The sequence below is a fragment of the Rattus rattus genome, chromosome 9, assembly GCF_011064425.1.
Source record: "Rattus rattus isolate New Zealand chromosome 9, Rrattus_CSIRO_v1, whole genome shotgun sequence".
Taxonomy (NCBI): domain Eukaryota; kingdom Metazoa; phylum Chordata; class Mammalia; order Rodentia; family Muridae; genus Rattus; species Rattus rattus.
In genome coordinates this window covers 89,249,257-89,265,950 of record NC_046162.1, presented here as the reverse complement: position 1 = coordinate 89,265,950, position 16,694 = coordinate 89,249,257, and the positions used below count along the sequence as shown (strand labels likewise).

Sequence of the window (16,694 nt, the reverse complement as noted above, 5' to 3'; positions counted from 1 at the left end):
TTGGTTTCAGGTCTCACAAGTGATGTTATATCTCCTAAACCCATGTCTGAAGCTAAACGTTTTCCTGAGTTTGGTGCTTGCGTATGCAATCTTTGTGTATGTTTCGGTGAATGTCCTTCAGACTCTTGACTTCAGATGGACCAGTGAGGTGCTCCTCATCCTCATAACACTCTCCCTCTTAAGCTTCTTTTAATCAGAATTTTTATTGACTCGGTGTGAATTGCAACATCACGCATACCAACTTTACTCATTTCCTTATCCCTCTATATCTCCCCTCTGCCCTTGCAGCTCCCCCACAAAACAAAACAACAAACAAAAACATCTTGCTGTGGGAGCTATAATACATCCCACAGTATACGCTTTTGTCCAAACAGCTTTACTTGCAAATGTTCATTGCAATAAGTTATTGGTACAGGTCAAAACTCTGCCTTCTGCTACGCCATCAATACTGAACCCTCACCAGGACTCCTCTTGCCTATCCTGTTGTTGCCCTTTATGAAGTGGAGACCCAAAGCTTTGGCTCTGTAGATTGGCTCCTTTATACACCCCAGCAGTTCATAGATGGGGTAGATGTTGGAGACAGCTAATCTGAACTCCTGAATCTGGGCCTGGGTGGTAGCTGAGTTGGTCTGTGCCAGCTCTCCTGGGCTTCAACAAGAGGACCAGCTCTCTCCAGTTATGCCCAGAAAGGAGTGGCATTAGCTCTCCTTCTGACCACAGTTAGCAAAGGGCGAAACTACATCTCCTACCCTCTTAAGTTTCTTACTCCAGAGAGTGACTCCACCATCCACCAACACACTGAAACACCCACATTGGAATCCCTGCCGCCATTGGACTCTTCTTTGCCTATCCTTGAGAACTGTTGTCCTGGGCTCTAGAGTCTCTCCAGCACACCTTTCTTTCTTTCACACTCTCCATTCTCAGAAGCTTCACTAGGATTGTGTCATCTGGAATACCACTGACCCCATCCCCACCCCCACCTATCCATGCTCTGCCAAATTGAAACACTTCACTCATAACCTGAAGATCCCTTGAGTTCCCTTGGCCTTCAGAATAAAGTTCAAACTCTGCAATGACCTTTGGGATTGCTGTCTAGCACATAAAGACCCAGGTTTGAATACCAATATTCCATACCTTATTACCAATGTGACCTTGAACGAGCCATGAAACCTTTCTAATTGTGTCTCCTTATCTTTAATGTGTAGCTAATAACACTGACATTGTAGATCTTGTGAACACTGACTCAAATGAGAGCAGTAAATGCAGCCCATTAGGCCAGTGCCTGATGTATAATAAACAAGTTTGAGTGGTAGCCATCCTAAAGTGGCAGCATCCTAAAGTGTTACTGCAACGTTTAGTGGTGAGACATTAGAAGTCTCATGATGTTGAGACTTCCCCTTAATGGAGCTCTTATGAACTCCGAAATAGGAGGTCATTATATTTTTATCAAATATAGTGTGCTATAGTTTTTTCAGTGTATGTACAGATAACTCATGGGACTAACATGGCAGACATCAGAGATGTCTATGTCCTAAGGCAGAACATGTAAAGACAGCAAGATCAAGTATATTACAGCTACCCAGTTATCCAATAAGCGAGGTAGTGTTCTAGTTTCATTTCTGTGGTTGTCATGAAATACCCTATCCAAGAGCTACTTAGGGGAAAAAGGAGTTAATTTCATCTTATAGTTCCTTGTGGTTGCAGACCATCACTGTGAGGAAGTCAAGGCAGGACTTCAGGTAGTCATAACACACCCACAATTGAGGACAGAGAGAAATGAATGCATACATAATGGCTTGCTTGCTCAATTTCTCCATTCTTACTCAGGACCCAGTGCCTAGGGAATGGTGCTGCCCACACTGGGCTGGGTCATCTCACACTAATAACATTAATGGAGATAGTTCTCTATAGGAATGTCCACAGGTAAGTCTAGTATAGATGATGCTTCATGGAAACTCTCTCCTCAGGTGATTCTAGATTGTGTCAAGTTGACAATTACAGTTAACTGTCACAGGCAGTAAGCAGCAAGGGCTGTCTGTTCTTGGCACTTTATAGAGAGATGTAACTGTATGCATAAGGATCATTGAGAAACAATTAGTGATAATGAGTGTGGATGTTCTGTTATTGATAGACAAAAGACTAAGACAGGAGGAGCAGTGCTGGATGAGAGGAGCCCTGTCATTCTTCCTAGAATCCTGTTCAAAATGATTGCTGAGCCAACATGGCTTTGAGGGCTTATTATACAGTAGCATGGTAACTTTAATATCCCCGGGTATCATACTCCCCTTTGTGGTTTATTATATATAATTAGTGCCAATGAGTGTATGTTATTTCCATCACCGGTCTGTGGACTTCATCATTATCTACAAATATCTATATTTTCTTTACAAAAAGGCAAAGCTTAAAAAAAATTCCAGTTACTGAGACATACCAATACCCAGAGGGAAAGGTGCTATGTGACATTTGTTAAGAAATCCCTGATTGACTCTCTGCCCTCACATCTTGTGCCTATTACAAATGCTGTTTGAAGTTTTTCAATTGTTTCCTGGCTGAGTCTAGGGAGAAAGAGATTTTTTTTAAAAGAATCTGGACTGGAACAGCTAAGCCAAGAAGTCATAGGTGATGATGATGGCCCAGATTACTGTGGCCCAGAGTCCCCTGTGAGGAAGGACTGCTGGAAATGGGCTGAGTAAGTTCAGGCATGCAGTAGATAAGGAATTCTCCTTAGGGTCAGTGGAGATGGCCCCTTCCTTCCCAGACTTCTCTCACAGGAAGCTCTTAGTGGGTGCCAAGGCTTTACTTCACTTGTGGCTTTGTGTGGCTGAGTCTAGAGCCAGAGAGGAAGCAACTGCCCTTGGGTCCCTGCACCAAGCATGCTGCCATGCAGGCCCTTCATTTATTCATTAGAACCTTGGTGAGAGGCTATTGGGAGGATTAAGAAAGCAGGCAGAGAAAACTCTTAAGCACATCATTAAAAAAAAAAAGATTTAGTTTTATTTACGTGCATATGTCTGTGTGCATTCACATTCATGTTAGTGCCCCAGAGGCCTGAAGGGGGCAGCAGTCCCCACAGAGCTGGAGTTACAGGTAGTTAGGAGTCACCAAGCGTGGGTGCTGGGAACCAAATGGCTGTTCTGTCCTGCCCTGGCAAAAGCAGTAAGTGCTCTTAGCCACGGAGTCATCATCCCTCCAGCCCCAGGAATGCTATTACTGACAAAATATTGCCCATTTACTTTCCCCTCCTTGCTTCTTCCTTGGCATCCCAGACTAGAAAGAGGGGACTCTGTGAACGCTATTCTGCTGGGACTGTCTAGGAACACACACTATTCTTGGCTGTGCATGTGTACTTCTAGAAGCACAGCCATATTGAGATACAGGTTCTAGTGTGAGAGCCCACCGCTCCGCCTCTAGTTGAAGAGGAAGAAATGAAGGGAGGAAGGAAGGAAAAAGGAAAAAAATCCATCACCAAGAAGACAGATCTCCATTTCCGAATGAAGTCTGCCCTTCTACAGAGCCTGGGTAGCCAGGCATTTGTTATGGAACTTGGATTTCTAGTTAGGATTTGCACATCTAGCTTTCATTACCAGGCTCCGTAAGAAGGCGGAATAGCTCAGTGTAAAAGGTTTAAATGTATTTTTTCTTTTACAAAGATAGACAAGTTGGGGGGTCTGGCATAGTCTTTATTCTGTGATTCTCAAGAACAAAGATAAAGGGGAAAGAAAGTTTCTATTTTTGTACCTTGGAAGCACTTGCTTTAGGTCAGAAAAATAGCCAGTCAGGATGTTTAGTTCTGTCAATACAGCTTGGAGCAGGCCTCTCTTCTTCTTTTTGTTGCTTTAAAAAAAAATTAATTGGGGAACTGAACAGGTAGGGAGAAAAGAGGTTGCAGGAGGCGTAGGAGCTTGCCTGACTACAAAGGGATTATGAATGTGGGACTCCTAAGGCAACGAGAAAGGCAAACAAGCTTCTGGATCCACAAAAGTTCAGTCCAAACCCTGCCTCACCCCTCACTTCCTGCAGGAACCTGAGCAAAGGGTTGCAAGGCCTCTGAGTTTTGCATTCTCTCAACTGTATAATGGGGCTAATTGAAACTGCCTTACACGTTAGGATAGTTCAGTGTTATTCAGTCCCTGACACAACAACAAGGTGTCCGATACCGAGTGGACACACAATATATGATTGAAGCAACACCCAGAGCACACGTAGAGAATGTTCAAGGGAAGCAACATAGCTAAGAGCACAGCTCAAATAGAACCCAGAGGGCGGAAGCCAAACCTGCCACCTTGGCTGGTATACTGAGATTTGCTCAGGTTAATGAGGGACAGATGAGCCACGAAAGAAGAAAAGGCATTTTGTTCCTATTAAATATATCTCTATATCAAGAGTTTTGAGTTACCTTAAATCACAGAGATGGATAAAATAAGAAACAAACTTTTAAAAGAGGCCCACAAAGGCTGGGAGAGCGTGCACTAAATTATTTGAGCTAATGTGGTTATGGAGTTATAACCGCTGAGTTTGGAGGTCCATGGCAAACAAGCCTAGAGGGGGAGGAAGGGGTTAAATGACACAGAGCACCTGAGAGAACCTTCTGTTGCATTCACAAAAGAATTCATCACAAACTACTAAGGAGTCAATGGCGTTGACCTACCACCTACCATAGAGGGCAACATAAGGAAGGATGGCTTCCACAGTTGCTCCTTTTCAATCACCTAAGTATCACTGAGTCTATGGCTATTGAGTCTCCGAGAAGAAATAGACCATCACGGTGGGCTAGTTGGTTTGATATCAAAAGATGTGCGCTTTCTGAGTCTGGCTTCTTTCACTTAACCTGATGAACCCAAGCTCCATTCATTTCTCTGCCAATGTCAGGGCTTTTTTCTTTAGGGCCAAATACATTTCCACTGTAGCACATTTTCTATCTATTCATCTGCTGGTGGGTATCTAGGACAGGCTCTCAGCTTAATCATGATGAAAGTACGGCAATAAATATGGATTGCTAACTTGAAAAGTTATTCTTAAAAAAATGGCTCCACGTTAACGATTTTCTGATTGCGTGCAAATTTGTGACTGAAGATTCTTTTGCCACATTCTCTCCCTCCCATCCCATGGTTTGAATCATGTTTGGTGCAAAAGGACATATCCACCCGGTGTGGAGCCTGCTGCTGAATAGACCATTCATAAATTGGATCAGATTCACTCTTCTTCCATTTACAAAGTGTAACTTCATGTGGATTTTCTGGGAGAACATAAGCCAATGAGCTGATTCAGTTTTTTCAGACCATCTGGTGTTTAGTTCCATATTTATTAATCCTTGAAAGGCCCCGGGGAGATAGTTCTGGAACATAGAAGTAAACATGCCTCTTCATGTCCTTTAACTATATCCAAAACGAAGCAAGAGCCTTTGGCTGGTGGAATGATTTGAATGGGAAATGTCTCCTCTGGGCTCATGTATTTAAACCCTTGGTCTCCAGGGTGGATCCAAAACCATTAGGGGGTTGATTCTTATTGGAGGAAGTACATCCACCATTGGGGGTGGGCTTGGAGAGTGGATAGCTTTGTCCCACTTCCTGTTTCCTTTCTTATTCCTGAATGTGGATGAAGATATGACCATCCAACTTCCTGTCCTCGCTGCCATGCTTTCCCTGACTGTAGGACATGCCTTCTCACCGGGGTGGACTCTCTCTCTCAGGTAAGCTGAAATAAACCCTTCCTTCTTTAAATTGCTTCTATCAGTGTATCTTTGCGCAGCAAAATGTAACTTACACGGTTGGGCACTCACAGCTCCTCTGCTGCCTTCATTTCTGCCCAGCAAGCCCTCAGAGTTCTTGGCATCTTAAGCTGTTGACTGGTCCTGCACACAGTGGGTTTGCACAGGCTTCTCCTTCTGCTTGGAGGATCCTTTTCCTTACTTTCATGGTCAACTTGGCACACAAACTCATTCTTTCTTCATGATTACTCAAAAAGCACCATGCCTGTCACAGATCTCCAACTACCCAGAGTTAGTCAACCCTCCCTGGACATTGAAAGTGAGTCTTCCTTTACAACCTACTCCCTTTCTTTCTAAGGCTTTCAAGGCAGATTTGACATCTGGTTATGTGAGGTTTTCCTTTAGTGCCTTGATTGGCATTGGCTGGTGTCTCCAACATATCTGATAACTTCTGTCTTGACACTCCTGAAATTCTACCCCCTATACTGCCTCTATGGTACTTTGTCCTGATGTACCTTGGGACCCTTGACATCCAGGAATGCAGGGACGTGGTCTATTTCACCTTGTCTTGACCAGTTCCTGATAACTGGCACATAGATTGAATCAATGCATTGAATAAAGGAATAACGGAGAAATCCTGAGTTCAGCATCATATAGCCTTTGTATAGAGTCTAGGTTGGCTTTAACTCCTGAGCCATCTTTTCAACCCCTTGCCTACATTAAAAAAATATACTCTCAAACTAAAATTCACATAAAATCTAAACCATTTTAAAGTAAACAGTTTTATAATATATAGTGTTTTTGTCTTGCTCCCGAGTCCCCACCTATATCTGGTTCTAAGTTGGTGTTTCTTCAATGGACCCCTGACATAAACAATTGCCTTGTGTTTAGAATTAACATTAAGTTAATATATATATGCCTGTCATTAAACACTAGATCAGACTGAGAGCCAAGAAGGAGAGCTAGGGAGGGCATATGCTGATGGTGTAATCCAGATAGCAAATAGGTGGTTATTAAAAACTGAAGGTGGACAAACCAAGGAGGAGACTAAGAAGGAGTCCAAGAGGGAGACAGGAATGGGTGAGGTCAGGAGGTAGGACAAGAAAACAGGTTTTCTATCTCCTGAGGGGGGAAAAACGGGGATGGAAAGAAGTCAAAGACATCAGAGTTGAATCTCAGAGCAGAATCCAGGAATCAGGCCAAGGGGACCAGCTTCCTCAAGGTGCTTCTGCTGCAGATAAGAGGATGCTCTTAGAGCTCAGGGGTTTGCACAGATGCAGCCATCCTGCAAACAGACAGTCTTCCTTGCACGTAGGCTCCCTCTCCATGCCCAGGCTTCCCCTCCCTGAACACAGGCCTCCCCAGGCAAGGTGTAGGATGTGATGCTGTTTATTCAAAACCAGCGGTTTTCAGAATTTACAGAAACACTTAACACAAAAGTCACACTTCTAAAATAGAATTCAGACGTTAATACTGCAGCGTTCAAAATAGAAATGAAGAGTCTCTCTTCTCCTCTCCTCCAGCTCCATTCCTGCTTTCCAAGGGTAGGTAGCTTGTCTAATTGTTATATGTTCTGCCATATATTTTGAGCACACATTTGGATACACACAGACACTCACATAATGGCTTCTTGATAATCTTCTATAAAAATGTTACGTCACCGACATTCTCTTGGGCCTGATTTCCCCCCCACTCCATAATATATCACAGCATCTTTTGCACCCTTAGCCTTTCTCATGGATATTTCTAAGAGCAATGAAAGCCCATTAAAGCATCACACGGTGGGTAACTACTAAGAAACCTTCACATTTGAAGAGAGCTCTTGGTTTTTTTTCTATCTTCCCCAGTCTGTCTGCCTCAGTGAACCAGAAATTAAAGATTTATGTTACTAATTATTATTTTTTAAATAAAATTTTAAGGGCAAAGCTTTGCTAGGAGTATTATACACAGTAATTGTGTTTACTGATCGTCTCCACTCCTGAACAGCAATTCACCGCATAAAACTCGAGTAATTAGAAGAATAAGCCCAGGTTAATTAAAATACTGGGTAACATTTGGGCGAGAATAAAATCCACTTTGGAGATTTTCCAGATGCAAATTGTTTTGCCGGCACTTAATTCTCCCAGGGAGATTCGAGGACAAGGGAAGAGGCTGGGCGCTAATCGGTGTTGTTCTGCCTTGGGTCACGCCCTCAACATTCCTCTTCTCTGACTCCAACACCAGCTTTAGAGACATGGGTTCCATAGCTGGAGAAATAACACTGCAGTCGCCGAGGCCTAATCTTGGGTCCTATTCTTGTGCTTCTATTGTCCATGCCACTTGCCTTAATGGCTACAGGCTGGGTAATTAAAGCAATTAATCAAACTCCCAAGAACTTTGGATGTTGCCCGGAGCTGTTCCTTTTATCTTGCCCCTTCCCTCCATCTAGTGGAGGATGCTTGCTTTCCTGAAAGAGTTGTATCTCCATGCCTGGCCAATGTACTGAGCACGCTGGGAACAACGGTCCCTTCTGCTGTCATCCAGGCAGGGCTCATGTGAGCTTTGATGGTGGACCCTGAAGGTCAACCCCTCTGTGCCTTCAGACTGGGTGATCCTTCTGTCATGCATTGGAAATCCAGCACTCTACTGTTCTCCTCCTTCCTTCTAGGGCCTTCTAGGTCCTTCCTTCTGCCTCCCCACCCCTGCTGTCTTTTCCTTTCTTTAACAAAGCTTATGTCTGGGATGAGATGTAAACCTCTCCATTTGTGTGGGATGCTGGGTTCCGGACCACCTACAGCAAGTTCCTCAGCCGGATCAGCTGGGCAGCTTTCACTTCCAGGAAGACCAGGAGGAAGGTTGGGCACCAAATTGAGGTCTTCTTCTGTCCCCAGCTTCCCAAGGCTTTAGAAATTGCCGACAGGAGCTCCTGCTGCTACCTCTTTCGGACTACACACCACACCCACCCCCGCACAGCCAACCGGTTTCCAAGCGGCAAAGCCTCAGCTCCTGCCCCCTGAACAGTAGGTTTCGTTTCTCATTACTTTAATTAATGGATAAATAAATATAGCAGGGTGCCTGGCTGACATAAAAACTTGTTTTCATTTCTTCCCTTTGCTCCAGCACGAATTCCTGCAATCCCCCCTAGGAAGGCAAATGACCTCCAAGACCTGAGGGGAGCCCATGTAGCAGGTACGCCAGAGAGAAGAAACTCGTGACTTCTCATTGCGGAGAATGGTGGGGGGACCAGTGTTCTGAGCAGAAAAGTAGGCATAGGAAGACCTTTCCGTTTTGTAGCTTGAAAGGGAGAAAAGACGCCAGTGGGTTTTTTGAATGTTTTGTTTTGTTCTCTTTTGTTTGTTTTGCTTGGGAGCTGATCTCCATGGATAGAACATGACACAGATGCATTAGAATAGTCTCAGGGACAAGCCCAAGTCCGAGGAGAAGAGAAATTTGGAGAAAGCTTATGGGGAGGATTGCTATGGTCGGCCATTTAAAAGTACAGCCTTAGAGCTGCTAAGGCAGGTTATTGGGTAAAAAAGTACAGCCTGATAACTAGTGTGGGATTCCTGGAAGCCACGTACGCAGACGTGCATGAAGCTACCTGCAAAGTCCAGAAGGCATCAGATCTGTTGGAGCTAGGCTCACAGGCCATTGTGAGCCACCTCATAATGGAAGAGCAGCAAGAGCACTTAACCTCTGACCTCTCCAGCCTCTCCCTCTTTGGGATGGTTCTTTGCATGTGGTCATTGTAGACCTAGTGTGTGATCATTAAAGCCCTTAGAATGGCCACTGCACTACCATCCTTGTACTTTACAGAGGGGACTCACTGAGATCCAGGGAAGGTGGAGGGAGTATTCACAGTTCGGAAGGATATACCCAGCCTCACAGAGACTTGATGTGCCAGGGCTGGGGGATACCCAGGGGCACCCCACCCGCTCTGAGGGGAAGTGGGGAAGAAGAGGGGAAGGATTGTGGAAGGGGTGACTGGGATTGGGGTGGTGAGTAGGATGGAAAGTAAATAAGTAAAAAATAAACAAGGAAGGAAGGAAGGAAGAAAGAAAGAAAAAAAAGAAAGAAAGGAAGGAAGGAAAGAAGGAAGGAAGAAAGGAAGGAAGAAAGAAAGAACACAAGTCACCAACTAACTCAGTCTAAGAGTTGACTGGATTTCATGAAAAATGTGCTTTCTCGGTAAGGACCATAGCTTAGTAGCAGAGGGCTTGCCTAATAGGCAAGAGGCTCTCTCTGGGTTCAGTCATTAGTATTGAAAAGGAAGAAAGGAAAGAGGGAGGGAGGGAAGGAAGAAAGTAAATAATTTGCTTTCACATATAGAACCCTTAGATCATGATGTATCTGTGCTCTCCACTATAAACATTCATTCCCCACTCCCCTTTCTCTTCCTGGTAAGATTTCTCTTAAGCCCAAGGCTTCCTCCCCTGAAATCCTTTACCAGGGATTGAACCCAAGGCCTTATGCTTTGCTTTACCAAAGGCAATTGCTTTACCACCAAGTTACATCCTCAGCCCCCTTTATCTTCTTAGCATCAGGTTTCTGTTTGTCTGCCCGTGCCATCGCCTAGCACAAGGCAGGCACAAATAAATACGAGTCGGATGAACACACACATCATTTATACAGAAAACATTCTGCATTTAATAAATGCACCATTCATTTCTGTTATGGAGTTACAAGAACTCAGATCAGAGATGAAGGAGCGATCTAAATTCTTATGCTCATTTTTACAGATATGAAATCTGAAGCCCAGAAGGGGAATCGATTTACTCAAGCGAGGATGTACAGCGTATCTGTGCCAGAATTAAAACCTGAAAAGCAAGCCTGTGTAAAAACAAAAACAAAGCCCTACTTACTGCTCCTGTACTATAGTTTAAAATATTTATCATTTAACTGCATTAAAATATATATTTCTATAGGAGTCCTTAGGGCACACACAAACAGGATTAATATATCTCTCTGCGTGTTTTCTATTGTTGTAACAAAATACCTGGGGCTGGGTAATTTATAAAGAAAATAGGTTTGTTTTGATTCACATCCTGTTCTGAAGGTCCAAGAGCAAAGTGCTCCTTTTGCTTAGCTTCTGGTAGGGGCCTCATGCTGCTTCATCTCCTTAAGAAAGAGAGAGGCTGATGGGTTTGTGCAAAAGAGTGTGCACACAGGGGGAGAAGACAGCTGAATCCAAGAGTCTTGCTTCCTCTCAACAGGATCTTTCAGTGAATAATGAGGTTCCTATGGGATATCAGAGTCAGAACTCGCTCCCGTTGGAAAGGTATTAATCCTTCTTAACGATCTAAAAGTTTTATTTATTCTGGGGCTAGGGAGATGGCTCAAGTAGGTAAGAGGGCTGGCTGCTCTTGCAGAAGACTCAACTTTCGTTCTCAATTCCCACTCAGGGTGACTCACAATGAACTCAGCAACTCCAGCTCCAGGCATCCTGATGTCCTCTTCCAGCTCCATGGGTGCATGGATTCATGTGCACAAGTGCATTCATTCATTTTAATCACCCCCTGAAGGGCCCTACTACCTCTACACATGACTACATTGGGAGTTGTTCTGGTTTTGTTCAACGTCACCCACGGGTTCACATGGTAAAGTCTGGTCCACAGCCTGCAGCGTTATTAGGAGCTGATAAAGCCTTTAAGAGGTGAGGCTTAGAAGAAGGTCTTCCAGTTACAGGGAGTGTGCACTCAATAAAGATTTATTGGTTTTCCTCTTTGTCTCTTTCATGCCCTGTAATGAAGTAGATGAGTTTTCCCTGCTGCACCTTCTCCAGCGTGATGCATTATTTCCCCACAGTTTCGAAGCCAAAGGTCAACTGGCCACCAACAGAAAGTTCCAGAGCTGTAAGCCAAAATAAACCTTTCCTCCTCGTAAGCTGATTATCTCAACTCTTCTCTATAGTAGCAGAAAAGTGGCTGACGCAGGAACCGAACTTTAACATGAGTTTTGTTGAAGATGAACCATACCTAAATCATAAAAGTCTGCTCCTAGCATTTTATCATTATTGCTACTGATTATTATTATTATTATTATTATTATTATTATTATTGTTATTATTATTTCTTCCTTAGAGGAGCACCTTTGCTTCTTGGTGGAGATAAGACTCAGAAGTAACCATATCTCAGCCCTCAGGGAAAGCGAGCTATAAACACCCTTTATTAAACATTGGATAAAAAAATGAGTTCTTCAGTGGAAAAAAAGATATATACAGAGGTTTCCTTATGTCTTTTCTTTTTGATGAGTTTATAGCCCCCTTTATGAACATTGTGATATCAGCCTAACTGGGGTGTTCCAGTGTTTTGTCCTGCAGGCCATCACCTGGCCAGGCACTCCACAGTTATGGAAGTTAAATAGTGGGGACAGTGGGGACAGCACTGGGTCTTAGTCTACTCAAGACATCATGGGTTTCTTTTTGCCCTGTCTGGAAACTGGAAAGACTCCCCTAAGGACTCCCACCTCTAGCTTCTCTCTCTTAGGGGCAGAACAGACTAGAGTCAGCCATCAGCAGTTAGAATTAGCCCTCTCTTAAGACTTGTTGTTGAGGGCTTGGGGGGGGGTTGTCTTCATTTCCATCCCTCACACCCCATCTCTGAACTTCAGAGATCAGAGCCTGTGGCAGACTGAAAGTGGGGCAAAGACAGCTCATGCGGGTGAGAAATACGCCTGAATCACCCCACTTTGCCTCCCAAGTGACAGTGGAAATGCCGTGGGAAATAAGAGCCAATATTTCCAGAATTCAGCCAAAATAACAGACCTGCCATTTTCCTCAAAGTAATGGGGAAGGTTCATTTGCGATTTGTGCCAATCTGCTACAGCGGGCCTCTATTAGGCACCTGCTGAGTGCACCGTGTGCTGAGTGGTATGACCCAAGAGAATCAGAAGTCTTGACCCTCACTCTCAATGATCTTAGCAACTCATACAACGGCCTCGCTACTCACTTTCTGAGAGCCCAGGTCTGGGACATCACAGCTCCATAAGTACAGAGGGTAATGAAGGCCGAGACACAACAAGACAAGACAAGACAAGAGTGTCCCTACCCCACAGGTCGGTGGGGAGAGGAGTAAGAGACTCGAGGGAGCTGCCATGGTATGCAGAGAAGAGGGATAGACTTCTCAGAAAAAGTTACTTCCCGTGTAGCGTTATGACAGGAAGAGTGAACAAGACGGCCATGTGACCTGCGAACCCTGTAATTTGGGGAGTCAAAAGTACAGCTACTTTAGCAGCTGGTTCACTATAATGCAGAAGCTGGACTGAAGAGTCACAAGAACAAAATCCTGGAGGACAGGACCCTGCGGTTCTCTCTAAGGCTTCCTGAACAGATTCACAAACAACTGGAGAACTATTTAAATGAATAAGACAGCTGTGTGCTGTTGGCCGTAGTGCAGCCAAGTGTAACTGCTTTATAAAAACGGTAGCATCTTTTACAGCTAAGAGTATGGCTGCCCTTTGAGATGGCCTTCCACCTCCCAGGTAGGGGCCCACCAGAAACAGGCTTCACATATACTAGGCAGGTGCTCACCACTGAGCTATATCCCCAGAATGAATGGACAGGTGTTTTATTTTTTTTTTGTTCTTCATAAAGCAAGTATGAGGAGGTATCTTATGTTCACATCCAGGGCAGCAGCAGAAAGAAACTCCCCCTCTCAGAGCTGGGTCCCTGAGTCCTCAGTTGTGTTCCAACCATCTTTACTGGGGACCAAAGAGGTTGGGATCATGAAGAGTCAAATTAGTTACCAGCTGTTCAAAGTTACCCAGGCTCCAAGGTGGATGTGACAGATTTTCTGGGCCAAGAGGCCTGCTGTGACACGGGGGCTGACTGAAGGTGAGCGAAAGATCAGTGTGATACTGGGGCAACCAAAGCAAGGCCTGACGCAGTGTGACATCCTTTGCTACCTGTTGGTTTTCTTTAGCGACCTGCTGCTTGCCGGAAAGGAACCAGGCATCTTGACAGCAGCCTCTCAGGGATAAGTTCTCCAAACAGAGAGGCTACACAGATAGCACGCGCACAGCCCTAGCCCCTTGCACCCCACCAACGTCCTCAAAATGGTACCGCGCAGCCGCTTCACCCTGCACGTGGGCCTGCAGCTCCAGAAGTTCTATGATCAGACTCTGGTCCGTCACAGGATGGCAGAAAACTTCTTGGTTGTCTGGCACTGGTCGGAGGTCACTCACATCAATGGCACCTGGGGGGGTGGGGATGGCAGAGAAGGCGCCTCCGAGCAGTGGACAGTTTCTGGTGGGCTCCATAGATCTAGTGCTTGAGTCTGGACATTAGCGAGGTTTTAAAGAAACCTACACGGGCCTTCAGGGCATCATTTCCCCTGGTGTTTCCGGAATGGCCACCACCTCCTCCGGTCCTACTAAGCTCTTGGACCTTTAAGATCTAGGTGTTTTATTTTGAGATGAAGTTTCACTATGTTGCCCAGGCTGGTCCCAAACTTACTCTGTAGTCCAGGCAGGTCTTGAATTTGTGACCTTCTTGCCTTAGTCTCTTGAGTAGCTGGGATTACCTGCATGCACCACCAGGACTGTGTAGGCAAACAAGTTTTCATTTTAATAGAAAGGTGTGTGTGTGTGTGTGTGTGTGTGTGTGTGAGAGAGAGAGAGAGAGAGAGAGAGACAGAGAGAGACAGAGAGAGACAGAGACAGAGACACAGAGAGAGACAGAGACAGAAAGACAGATAAACAGAGAGACAGACAGAGAGAGAGATGAGGAGGAAGAGAAGGAAGGAAGGAAAATGTTGGCTGAATGCAGACTTCAGCCTCTGTACCAGAGGCTTTTCATCTGATACTCAGCCCATCATTGACAGCCACATATTGACTATCTATTAGGGCCTGGGCACTAGAGATGCCATGGCAAACAAACAAACTAGGCCCTGGCTTTATGGAACTCATGGCACCATGGGAGAACAGCTATTAAGTAGATATTCACACAAAGGATGAATTAAAGGAGGCTGTGATGATGGCTTTGGAGAAAGACAGGAAGGATGTGAGAGTATGTCATCAGCTGCCCTAAACTAGTTCAAGATGCTGAGGGAAACTCTGCAGGGGTGGGGGAGGGATTTCAAACTGGAACCTGAAGGCTGAGCAGGTTACTGGGTGAAGAACACAGGAGAGGTCAATTCAGGCAGAAATGGAAAACACACTCTAAGGCAGGAAAGACACAGTGTCGAGCAGCTGAAGAGTGTGAAAGAATGAATGGAGATCAGCCCAAAGACTGCCAGGGATGCTTTCAGGACCAGATCCCAGAGGGCCCTGTGAATTATGGGAAGAACTTAGGTAGAAACCAGAAGAGCAACAGGTAGCTGATGAAGGACTTTGAACAGGACAGTGCTCTAATAGCTGTGGATTCGAACGGACTACTTCACTGAGGAGAGAGCACAAGAGTGTATGTCATAAGCCAGACGCCTTAGCTACTTTCTCACTGCTGTGACCAGGCACCCTGGCAAGAGTAACTGAAGGGAAAAAGGATTTATTTTGGCTTAGAGTTCCAGACACATGCAGGTTGACATGGGAGAGAAGGCATAGTAGCAGTCAGGAATTGCAGGATAGTTAGAGCTGGAGTCTGGCTAGTTAGGCTGCATTTGCATAAAAGGGAGCAGAAAGCAAACAGGAAGTAATACCAGGAGAAAAAAGCCTCAAGGCCCACCTCCAGTGAGTCACTTTCTCAAGAAGGCCCCACTTTCTAAACGTTCCACACTCACACAGGGGACCAAGTGTTTGAACACATAAGTCTACGAGGAATGTTTCACACTCGGATAGCATCAGGCAGAGAGCTTGGTGGGTTGGTCCAGAGACCACAGGGGTGGATGGAGAAGAGTGAGAGATTTCTGGTAGGCTGAGTACACAAAATCTGATGGTAAAAGATGTGTGTGAGGCAAATGGATCTGTTACAAATGATGACCAGATTGTGACCCATGCAACGGAAGGGATGGTGATGTCACTACTGCTGATGACACACATGGATTATTTAGAGGTTGGTAGCATCTGCTTTTGTGTTTTACTTGGAGCCTCAGAAAAGCCTTTCTTCTGCAGATAAGAAAAATGGAGTTCCAGAGTGGTCAAGGAACTAGGCTTAGGTTGCAAAGGACCTTGTTAGAACCTTGGCAGAAAGATAGCTTTCTATCCAGAGATTCATGTCTGCCATTCATTCTCACGGCATAAGGGAGAGGTCAATTTCAAAAATGTCACCCCGTTGTAGGTGTTAAAAGTGAGGCTCTATGATATAGAGTGAGACACTTCCTCTTTTATAGATCAAGGTTGATGTCATTACCTTGACCAGCATCTTAATGCTACATCCAGTATGAATAGGGTTGGAACTTGGGCTGTACGGCTCCCGTTCATGCTTTTTTCCCTCACTGTTGAATTTCAAAACACTGGAGAGAGATAAATGGCTTGACTGGTTATCATTGGACAATTTGCTTAACCTCTCTGAACTTCAATGGCTTCACTTATAAAATAGAGGAATTGATACCCACTTCAAGGGTTTGCAGGACTCCGTGAACAGCTGTTTATTGAGTTGTTTAACACAGCACTCAATCCAAAACCCGTGCTCGGTTCTCACTAAATGGGAGACGGCTGCTGAGTGGGCACTTCTTAACCCAAATACCCTAGTCCCCGGGGAAAAACCAGCAACTCCCAAAGCTGAAACAAACCTGCAGAATTGCAGACCAACTTCCTCTCAAAGAGCTCCGTCATTCCTAAACATATTCCACAGGGACCTCCAGCAGGTCTCCTGCTTTCCCACAGTACTACAGCCACCTCTAGCTTCTGGCAACTGTCTCTGCCCCAATCCCAGCACTACCCACAGGTAGATTCTACTTCCTTACACCCGAAACATGGCAGTGACTTTCAACTTTTCGCTGATCACCCAAATCTTTGCCTAACTCAGAGTACATGTCTCACTGTCTACATAGCAAAGCCAAGACCTAATGGTCACCATGTCAATCATCCTAGCGTCTTCTCCATCTCTTTCAGATTTACCTTCTAGTGCTTTCCA

General features: G+C 44.9%; 1 protein-coding gene and 1 pseudogene across 1 annotated transcript in view; both read right to left on the bottom strand.

Moving 5' to 3' along the window:
• The window catches only part of Asic2 (acid sensing ion channel subunit 2), a 1,059,219-nt gene that overhangs the window by 292,411 nt on the left and 750,114 nt on the right, over nt 1-16,694 (bottom strand). The window lies entirely within an intron of this gene.
• Nucleotides 13,382-13,942, bottom strand: LOC116909068 (annotated as a pseudogene).